Raw genomic sequence first — 9827 nt, forward strand, 5'->3', positions numbered from 1 at the left:
ATAGACACACACGGAAACACATTTCTCATCCGATTAACACTACCTTATGAGAGACTCTCATATATCTCACCAATCTGTTTCTGTTTCTGATGTGCCCTTAAGCAAGGCATGAGATTAATACCTGTTGAATTGCCATCTTCAATTTATAAATGTTTCTGTTACTTCTTGTCAAAAATGTTGGATTCAGAGATTTCCTGTAGTGATTTAAAATTTATCAGAATCTGTTTATTTGTCAGTCAAGATAAATAATCTTTTAAAAGGCTTTTCTCTATCCAATATGCACAATAGAATAATAGCTTTCCTTTTTTGAACAACCTGCATCTGAACATCATTCTTAGAAAATTACACGCTGAAGTAAAATGTTGAATGTCTGAGGATGTGGTGGCATCACTGATACTGCTTTATTAATCAATAAAGTTATATCTTATCGTATATCTTTACAGCAGAGTTCAACAGGACTACAGGAGTGGTAAGGCAACCACACACTTATTTTGAAATAATATCATAACCAATGTGAATGATGAACATGAAATGTATGAAAATAAAAACCAGGTTCCAAAAAATACAGGGATCCAACAAGCTTGTGCAGAATATGGCAAGAAAAATCTGCACTCAGGCTGGTTGTGTCCCCATTAGTCCCCATAAAGGGCCAACAAATGTTATACTGCTCAGCCTGAATGCACACCATCACAGCACTTCTTTTTGGGATTGTTGAAAGGTTCCCTTGAAATGTTTATGAGGTCATATGAGGTTCTTGCTGTGTGTGTGTGTGTGTGTGTGTGTGTGTGTGTGTGTGTGTGTGTGTGTGTGTGTGTGTGTGTCTGTGTGTCTGTGTGTGTGTGTGTGTGTGTGTGTGTGTGTGTGTAACAACATCTGTAAATCTGGAAGTTTTGTAATGTGGCTTCAATACAGTTTCATCATGAGGTCACCATTCTACACTACTGGGAGACTGACGTGATTGGACTTTAGGTAAAAGAACTAATTATCTTGCTGTGATTAATTGGCTTGTGATTCAGCTGTCTGCAGGTCCAGTCAGGTTATTTCTTGGGAATCCATAGAAGAATGACAAGGACATTTCAGGACATTCATTAAGCCTTCTCTGATGCAGGCGTTCAGCTGATAGATAAGTTACTCATTCATTATATCTTATCGATCTCTCGTGGAGAAACTTCTAATCCCTCATACAGTTGTCACTGGTAAGATGGTCTAATCAATCCTCAACTAAAAAACTCAAACTATGAGAATTTCACAGTATGTAGGATGCTAAATCTGAGACACCAAGCAGTGATCTTATAGTTTGCATTGCTCATTACCAGAAAAGAGGTGCATCCATACAACAGTCTCGCACATGAGGAAAAGGTGTCACCTTCACACACAGTGTATCACACACCTAACAAGTCCCTTTGGAGTTGCTGCTGCCTTCCTGTGGGACTCAGAGTGGTAATTGCCATCCTCTCCCCAGCTCACTAATGAGAACGAGGTCATTCCCTATACCCAGGTTGCCCCGGGTTTGGACATCTCACCATCTATATCCCATAATTCTACTGTCTAGGAAACAGAGGAATGCTTACAGCTCTACACCCAACAAGCCTCCGGTGAGTTCAATCTACTCTCGCTTGCCACACAGGATTGCTGAACATAAATCACAGCTCAGAGCACAGTAAAGGCTTTCAAACATCACCGTGCAGCTCAACCCAGTTCATCTTTCATATGAACAGGTATTTTTAAGGCACAATTTCTCTATTTTTGGGGCAAATTTACAACATGAATCTGCCTCTGGAGGGATTTCTGTTGATTTTTTTTTTAAAGTGAAAGCAAATTATGCAGCTTTTTTTTTTACAACAGTTTCAGAATTTGGTTACATTTTTTGGTAGAAGACTTTCTTTTTCTCTTTAAAATGTTCAGTGTCTCAGTTTAGAAGAAAGCTCTTCATCTGTGGCTGTCGAATGTGCAGCTCTGCTCCTGTCATGGGACTCTGTCACCGTGGAGATGTGAAGGTGCTCCCTCCCTGCCCGAGCCAGGAGAGACTACAGCACATCCCACTGGACCAAATCTATCCTCAGAATTACACTAGTTGACTCCTCATGATGAGATAATCACAGACATGGTGCTTAATGTGACACTGTTACTTGACAATTAGGACCTGCTTCTGATTTCAAAGGATGCTGAAATAAAAACGTTAAAACAGGCTTATGTCCATCATGTTACCCTGGGCAGTGCTATGTATTATATCCAACTCTATTATCTGATTTCGATGAATAAATCCTGCACAGTTTTCAGTGGTGACGGCCATAGACTTCGTAATGGTATTAAACCACAAAAGCACATTTTCTTGTCACTCTGTAAAGCATTTTAAATGAATGTCCACAATTTGCTCAACTCTGCTAATTGATAGCCTAACATTCAATAACAATGACTGTATTCTAAACACTTTTTATGGGAGCCCTTTGTCCCAGGATAAATGTTTTCCTGCAGGATGCAGAGTAGATTTTATGTTTCCACAAGCAACAGAAAGTGTCAGACAATATATTGCTGCTTATTTTTCTACACTTTGGACCTGGGCCTACAGTACATGGGGTGAAAGGGTACAAGACCTTAAAGTCATAGCCACTTGATGACAAAGGTCTGTCTAATTTCCAGAAAAACAAACATCTTCACAAAAATAAGATTTGTATTATCACTTTAGAGCCAAAAAAACGAGCAAGGTTAATGAGAACATAATTTGCCGGACGAGTTCAAAGACACTAAAATGTTCTGTAGATCTGACAGGAACTGCAGAGTTGGCTGATTTTCTCTCTGTGTGTGACACGATGAGCTCCTGTAACTTCACACACAGTAATCTGAACCATTGTTAATATCAAAACACATGTCGGATTACAGTGTTTTCAATCAAATTTTCTTTAACTGCTGTCTGAATCTGATAATGTTAGGCATGAAATGTACTTCTGGTGATGAATTTCGTAGGATAGTTTAATTTTGATGAAATCAGGATGTTGCTCACATCACTATATTAAGACAGTTCATGTTAGATAATCGATAGCATTTCCTGGGTCTTGTTTTATTTCCCCATGTTTTCCTGCTCCTCCCCTCTTCTAAGAATACGCTGGCTGGCCTAATCACAGGAACCGACCCAGGCTGGAGGTGCATGCCTTTGCACATGGCAGCACAAATTAAAATGTCTCCTGCCGCCCGCCTCTCTAATTCCCTGGCACTATGCCCTGGCCTGTCCCACGAATTACAACCAGACCTCTCCATATGGTGCAGCCAGCATGGGGCAGGCCAGTTTATTGACATGAGCTCCTCCCTGAACTTGCTAAGTCAATAACCGAGTAGCTCAGAACACACACATTTGGCCAGCCACAGAGTGCTAACTCTGTACCATTATTAGGAGCAATAGTAAAGGGACTTGGAGAGTATCAGTAGGATTTTTTTTGTCCCTCATCTAAAGGAGACTACCACTTGATACCACAACACATAACACTATACAGAGGAGGAATCAAGACTTTATCCAATCCTGGACCATTTAATCCCCCCATGAGCTGCACTGCGTGATTCTTGGGCAGGGGTCTCTGGGTCATTCCCAAGTCTAGACTGAAAACAAAAAGAGACTGGACCATTTCCAGTCTGGTTCTTTGTCATTTTAATCTCAATTTTATTGTCTTGCTCACAGTTAATGGTTTCAAAGAGTTGACCTTTCCTGGATTTTGATGTTTTTTTTTGCTTTAGTCTGTGTTATTGAGCATGACTATCATTAGCTACCAAAAGATGTATTTTTTTATCATGGATAATAACTGATGATGGCTCGGATTATCTCCCTTTGAATTGTTATTAGTCAACACCCGAGAAATGCCCATTTTGATTTAATGTGGTAGGTCGATGCTATTTTTGGTCAAATCAAAGAATTACTTTAAAAGCACGGAGCAATGTAATATCACCATAGCAACAGTGCAATAATACCTGTTCTATAACAGCAAAAGGGTATGACAGTTAACAAATTAATGCATCAAGAGAAGTCCTGATGATGGCAACAATAGAATCAGACAACCACTGATGAAATCGAACAGGTCTTAGAACCTTTACCTAACTGACAGCATTTTCAGTCAGTATTTACATCTGCAACAACACATAAACAAATTTTATACCCACTTTTTACATATAAAACCTTCAGATAAAACCTTCAAATGAAAGTTTAGACTATAAATTCCAGGATGAAAAAGTAAGGGGAGGTTACAGACTGAGCGTTTAAGCTTAAATAATTGATAACTTGAAATAAAGTGCAAGAGTGTTCGCCACAACAAAGCTGAGACCAAACAAAAAACTGTTGGTTGCTCAAAACATGAAAAAAGAATCTGTGCTATAAATTTGAAAAAAAGGGGGTTTTGGTTGCCATTTCCTTTGCTTTGTTCTCTGCTGGATGTATAACTGGCTGATTTTTTCACTGCTATTATGTCTGCTTCTTGGCTTTGTGCAGATGAAGAAATTAGCAGACGCACACAAAAAGGGCAGACAGTCAGAAAGCTCGTGCTGTGACCCGTTCTGCTGGCTTGAAACACAGGCATGTTGAAATATTCCTGCTATTGTAAGATTGAATAGATAAAACAATATAAACTAAATTCCTAGTATGTAAATTCACAAAGACACTGTAGAGTAAATGTACTGCAATGAGGGACATCCTCCAACCAGAAACCAGACAATGATGTTGTTGTTGACTGTTATCAGAAGACAAATCTGACCGCAACAGAGATGGGACAAATCCTGTGGCTGGAAGGCGGAGACGGACTGCCTCCACCTGCAACTCAGTGCCAGACTTTTCCAAACACACATGCTGCTTTGTTAGCATCAGTGATCAGTGTTTGTCAGACGCATTGAGTGTTGTTGATGGTGTTGTTTTCAAATGCCTGCTGATACTTGGTTCTCGCCTACACGTACCCTGGATGCAGATTATTAGGCCAGGGCTCAGGTAACCAATATGTTCCTGGATAAAACGTAAACAAGCGTGAAACACCTTATGACATGCATGAGTAGAGGGGACAGAGAATCTAATACACTTGTGAATAATTTCATCACCAGCTGAATAACCCACTGCTGCAACAGGATACCATTTCCCATCCCCTGCCATTGATGAGTAACACTTTAAAACTCATGACTTATGGCAAGGTGAAGCCAACCGGTAATGAATACTAACATATGTGTTCTTTAACTAAATAAAAATGGCATATAGATAACAGTAAACTCAGAGAGGTCTGATTTTGAAGGGCTAAAGTGGACAATTCAGCATTGTTAGGATGGAAGCTGTCTCATTGGAAAATCAGAGAACCACAGCTCATAGTCATGAAAACATCCTGGGGCAGCTCCATCCACAAGAGAGAGTAGATAATCTTTGTCAGCTCGTGGGTATCAAGATGGGACTCAAACATGCAAATGAGTGCTATTGTTTAATGAAAAAAACAAAAAAACAAACAGAAAATGTACTGTACCAGGAGCCGCAACCCATAGTCATAGCATCCTATTATTTTCAAATTATAGTCTTGAAGTGTACAGCTGCAGCCTATTTAGAGAGACTGCTGAGAATTCATTCATATAAGAAACAGATTATTTGATCTTCTTCTGTTTCTCCAGTTCTTGGGGAATAAAAGGTGAATTTATTTGAAAAAGGAAACTAATTTAAAAGGTGAAAGTCTAGGATTGGGGTTCCTTCCATCTGCAGTTAAAGAGATGCATTCCTAGGTGAATCAGTGGAATAATGTACAAATGTTAAACAGGATTTTGTCAGCTGCTTACAGTACTGTAGTGACTGTAAGGGCTACAGTAAGATAGATCTGGTAAATACTGCAATGTTAAAATCAATGCCTTCATCTTTCACTAAAGTGCTTTGTAATATCTCACTTTTCTTTCTGCCTGATAATTTTTTATTTTCTGCTTATGCCCCTTTTAATTCATATTATCCTATTGTGGATTTTCTTTCCTTTGCCGTTTTCCCTATGTTAATACATTTTTTGCTTCATGCAGTCATTACCTCTGTGTTTGAACGATGTGACACAAAGAAACCTCCCTCACCAAACTTTCTTTCTTCTGTTGATGTTTTACTTCGTTAAAATTTTCCTCTTTTCTCTCGTTCTTTCCATCTTCCTCTTCTTGTAATTTTACCATAGAAACTTCAGTGTTTACTTCCTCTGTGCTTTTCAAGACAACCTTGTTTATTCTTTAGAGTGCCGGTGTGTGACTCTCTCACTATCACTCTGGAGGAAATACCATGAGTCGCGTGCCAGTCGTAGCTAACCACAAACCCAAGCTGGGTGGAGAGGGGCATTTTTCATATAAATCATGGAATATGGCTGTGAGCGAGTCATTGGCCAGCCAGGCTGAGTGAACAGCCACAAATAGACTCCAATTGCATTTAGTAACAGCTTTGAGCAACACAAAGGCAGACTGTAGTAACCATCGCCTGTGGTAGAGCAGAAGAAAGGGGATCTTATTGTTTCGGTGCATTGCCAAGTTAGTCATAAGGTATTAGCAGGCTGTCAAGTTCAATCCATGAAGCATCATTTTGAATTTGTTTTGAATGCTTGAAATGGCTTGAATTTTCACTAAAGTCCTCTCCTCCCAGCACCAGAGGGCTTAAAAGTATGACAGAAAACTCCCTTAATGAACCCCACTTGAGAGGGACTGGCAGACACACTTTGGTCTCCAGCAAAACACTCACAGACTCTGTCTAGCCCCATTTCCCAAGATTGCTTACATCACATGACATAAACGGAGCTCTCAGGGATATATATCTAGTGCTGTGATGAAAGATACTAAAATAGTGTCAGAGGTGGTTAATGAGGGCTCTTTGAACAAGAAAGTGTGACAGTACAAAGGCTGCAAGGAGCAAAGACTGATGTGGAATGTAACCAACCTGTAAGCTGAAGTCATATGGGGCTAATTGGTTCCAGCAATGTATAAATTCCAAAGTGATGGTCAGCAGCGTGGTCAGAAACAGTAAAGGTAGAAGGAGAAAGAATCAGATCAGTATGTGTGCGTGTTATGCCTGGTGGGTGTCTTATCAGTGCTGCTGGAGAGGTTAAGTCAGGACACAAATCACACCCCCAGACTCTGCCGTCTCCTCTCAACTTACACAACAGTTGAGCTACATCTGTTTCTCTTTTGCTTTCTCTGTCTCCCTGCGTCTTTCCCTCTTTGTCTCTCCTTTCACTCCTGAAGTGTGTTCATAGTGACGTTTGTTGGCCCAAAAGTGGAGCATTGGCCCAGGATGATGTGATGTAGTGCAATGGAACACAACTGATCATCTGATCAGTGTCATGGACAGACTTTATGGGACAGGGAGATTAAAAAAAAAAAAAAAGAAAGAAAGTAATTCAGTGTTGCACTGTGGAAGGAAAAAAGGTTTCTGAAATGCTTGGCCTTAAGGTCACATTAGATCAGCACTTGAACCAACCACAGAAACACTTAGGCTTACTAGAGGGGCATTTGTGCCAACCAAAGGGTCACCTGGGCTCACCAAAGGAGCACTTGGAGCCATCAAAAGGGCACTTGAGCCAATAAGATAAGTACATGGGTCAACCAGAGAGGCATGTGGAGGCATTTCATAAAACTGTGCTACTTGGCACAAATACAAGCATGTGCACTTAATAAAGGGGCACTAGGCCAACCAGAAAGACACTTGGATCAACCAGAAGGACTCTTGGATCATCCAGAAGTGCTAACCAGAGGTCCACTGAAGCAACACTTAGCTTACCAAAGAGGCAGTTGGATCAACCAAAATAGCATGTGAGCTGGAAGAGCGCTTGAGCCAACCAGAGGGACACTCTGTCCAAGCAAAGGGACATGAGGTCAAACTACGTTTGCTTTGGCAAACTACAATCAATAGCACTTGGGCAAACCAGAGGGGTAGTTAGACAAACCAGAGGGGCACGTGTGCAAACTATGGGCACTTGTGCTTACCAGTGGGGAACCATAGGCACTTGGGCTTACCAGAAAGGCCTTTACCACTTTGGCAGCAAGAAGAGAACAGTGTTCCATTCTGTTTATTTACAAACACTTCTTGGCAAACTACCTATCTTACATGTCTCTCTATTGTTTGTATTGCATACATACTTTATATTTTTTGTATTTCATATGTGTGTGCATGTGTGTGTGTGTCGCATATCTATTTTATTCAGGGTGACCTTGAAAAAGAGAGCTTGCTGTCAAAGGCCCTTCCCTGATTTTAAATAAAGGATCCGACTTTGGCCAAACAGAAAGGCACCAACCAGCGGCGCATTTTGGTCGACTAAAAAGGCTTTTGGCGCCACCGGAAAGGCACATGGGTTTACCAAAGGAGCACTTGCAACCATTTGAGCTGAACAGTCATTTTGGGCCCCCGGGCTGTGAATTTAGGCAAAAATGAAGCAATGAACAGTGCAGTTAGGGAACAAACATCTCCCAATTCAATCCTTTTTATTTTAAAATGACGGTGGTACACAGAGCCACACACTCCATCTGGTGTTATAAAACAGTATTCTTGTTTCGTCTCATGCATATTTTAATGAAAAGTCTGTGTTACAAAACAGCGTTATTGTTGGATCCATAAGATGAACTGCAGCAAATACACATATTTAAATTCTGCTGGGTTAATTCCCAAATGTGCAGCAGGCAGACTCAGCTGATGCTGGTGACCACCCAGGGGTTCTGCCGTCCACGTCGGCACTTCACTAGTTACAGGCCCCATTGCTTGGTGTCTTTTGGGTCCAAAGTCTCTATGAGACTTATTTGTGTCACCCACAGGGCCTTGGAGACACACCTCCAACACCCACACACACACGTGTGCGTGTTCAGGCTTGCATGATAGCTGGGAATGATAAGTACAGTAGATACAGTGAGTCTCAGAATGTTATGTTGTGTTTGCCTATTATCATTTTATATTGGTTCAGCTGAGTCCCTTTTAAATAGGTTTTGTTATGCAATCAAATCCTTAAGAATGTTATTTTGTAACCCAAATTACACAATGGTAGTCCAATAGTATTCAGATTCAAAGATATTTTGTACAATGAAGCTCTGTGGGTTTTACATCTAAATCGCAGACTAATCTGGAAGTATTATTGAACTAGGACATTTTGGGTTTGGTCCAGAATGTGATTGATTCTTTTTGGATGAGCTTTTTAATCCAGTCTAATTAGTATTAGTCTCTCTCTCTCTCTCTCTCTCTCTCTCTCTTTTATAGGAGTCTACTGACCCACTGTACACTTTTCACCTTAAATGACCAAAGATTTGCATGACTACAACACACTTCTCCCCTCACAGATACCCGGCATTGTCTTTGTGATTATCAGTAAATACTCTTGATGTTTTGATCAGCCTGTACCTCAATAGGTGTATGTTGTTCCTTCCCAAACACCTATGCATTAGTTGTACATGACTCACTTTAGGACATTCATAAATGCGTCTCACTTTCAGGAATGTCATTAGACTGCAAAAGCTCAAACAAGCACATTGTTAATGGGCAAATACCAGGAAGCAGCTTTGATGACAGATTTGACTTTTGGCCACAGTATTCTAGCACTGAGAGTCTTGTGTTTGCAAAGATTGACCCAACCGTTCCACTGAGGGAAAGACAAGAATTCTGATTTAAGGAGTTCTTTTTCAAATGGTTTATCTCTGCCTCACATCAGATTGCTACACTTTTTATTTTCTTTAACTCAGTGTTTTCAATTCAAAGTATGGGCACAAGGAAATACTTGGAAACAGAAGGGAAATTTGAAAGCACAAATGCTGCAAAACAGTATGAACTCCATGACATAGCACCACGTCCTCACACTGCATCTGTGTCCTGACATGGCCCCAACCGT

This window comes from Chaetodon auriga, chromosome 7, assembly GCF_051107435.1.
Source record: "Chaetodon auriga isolate fChaAug3 chromosome 7, fChaAug3.hap1, whole genome shotgun sequence".
Lineage (NCBI taxonomy): Eukaryota > Metazoa > Chordata > Actinopteri > Chaetodontiformes > Chaetodontidae > Chaetodon > Chaetodon auriga.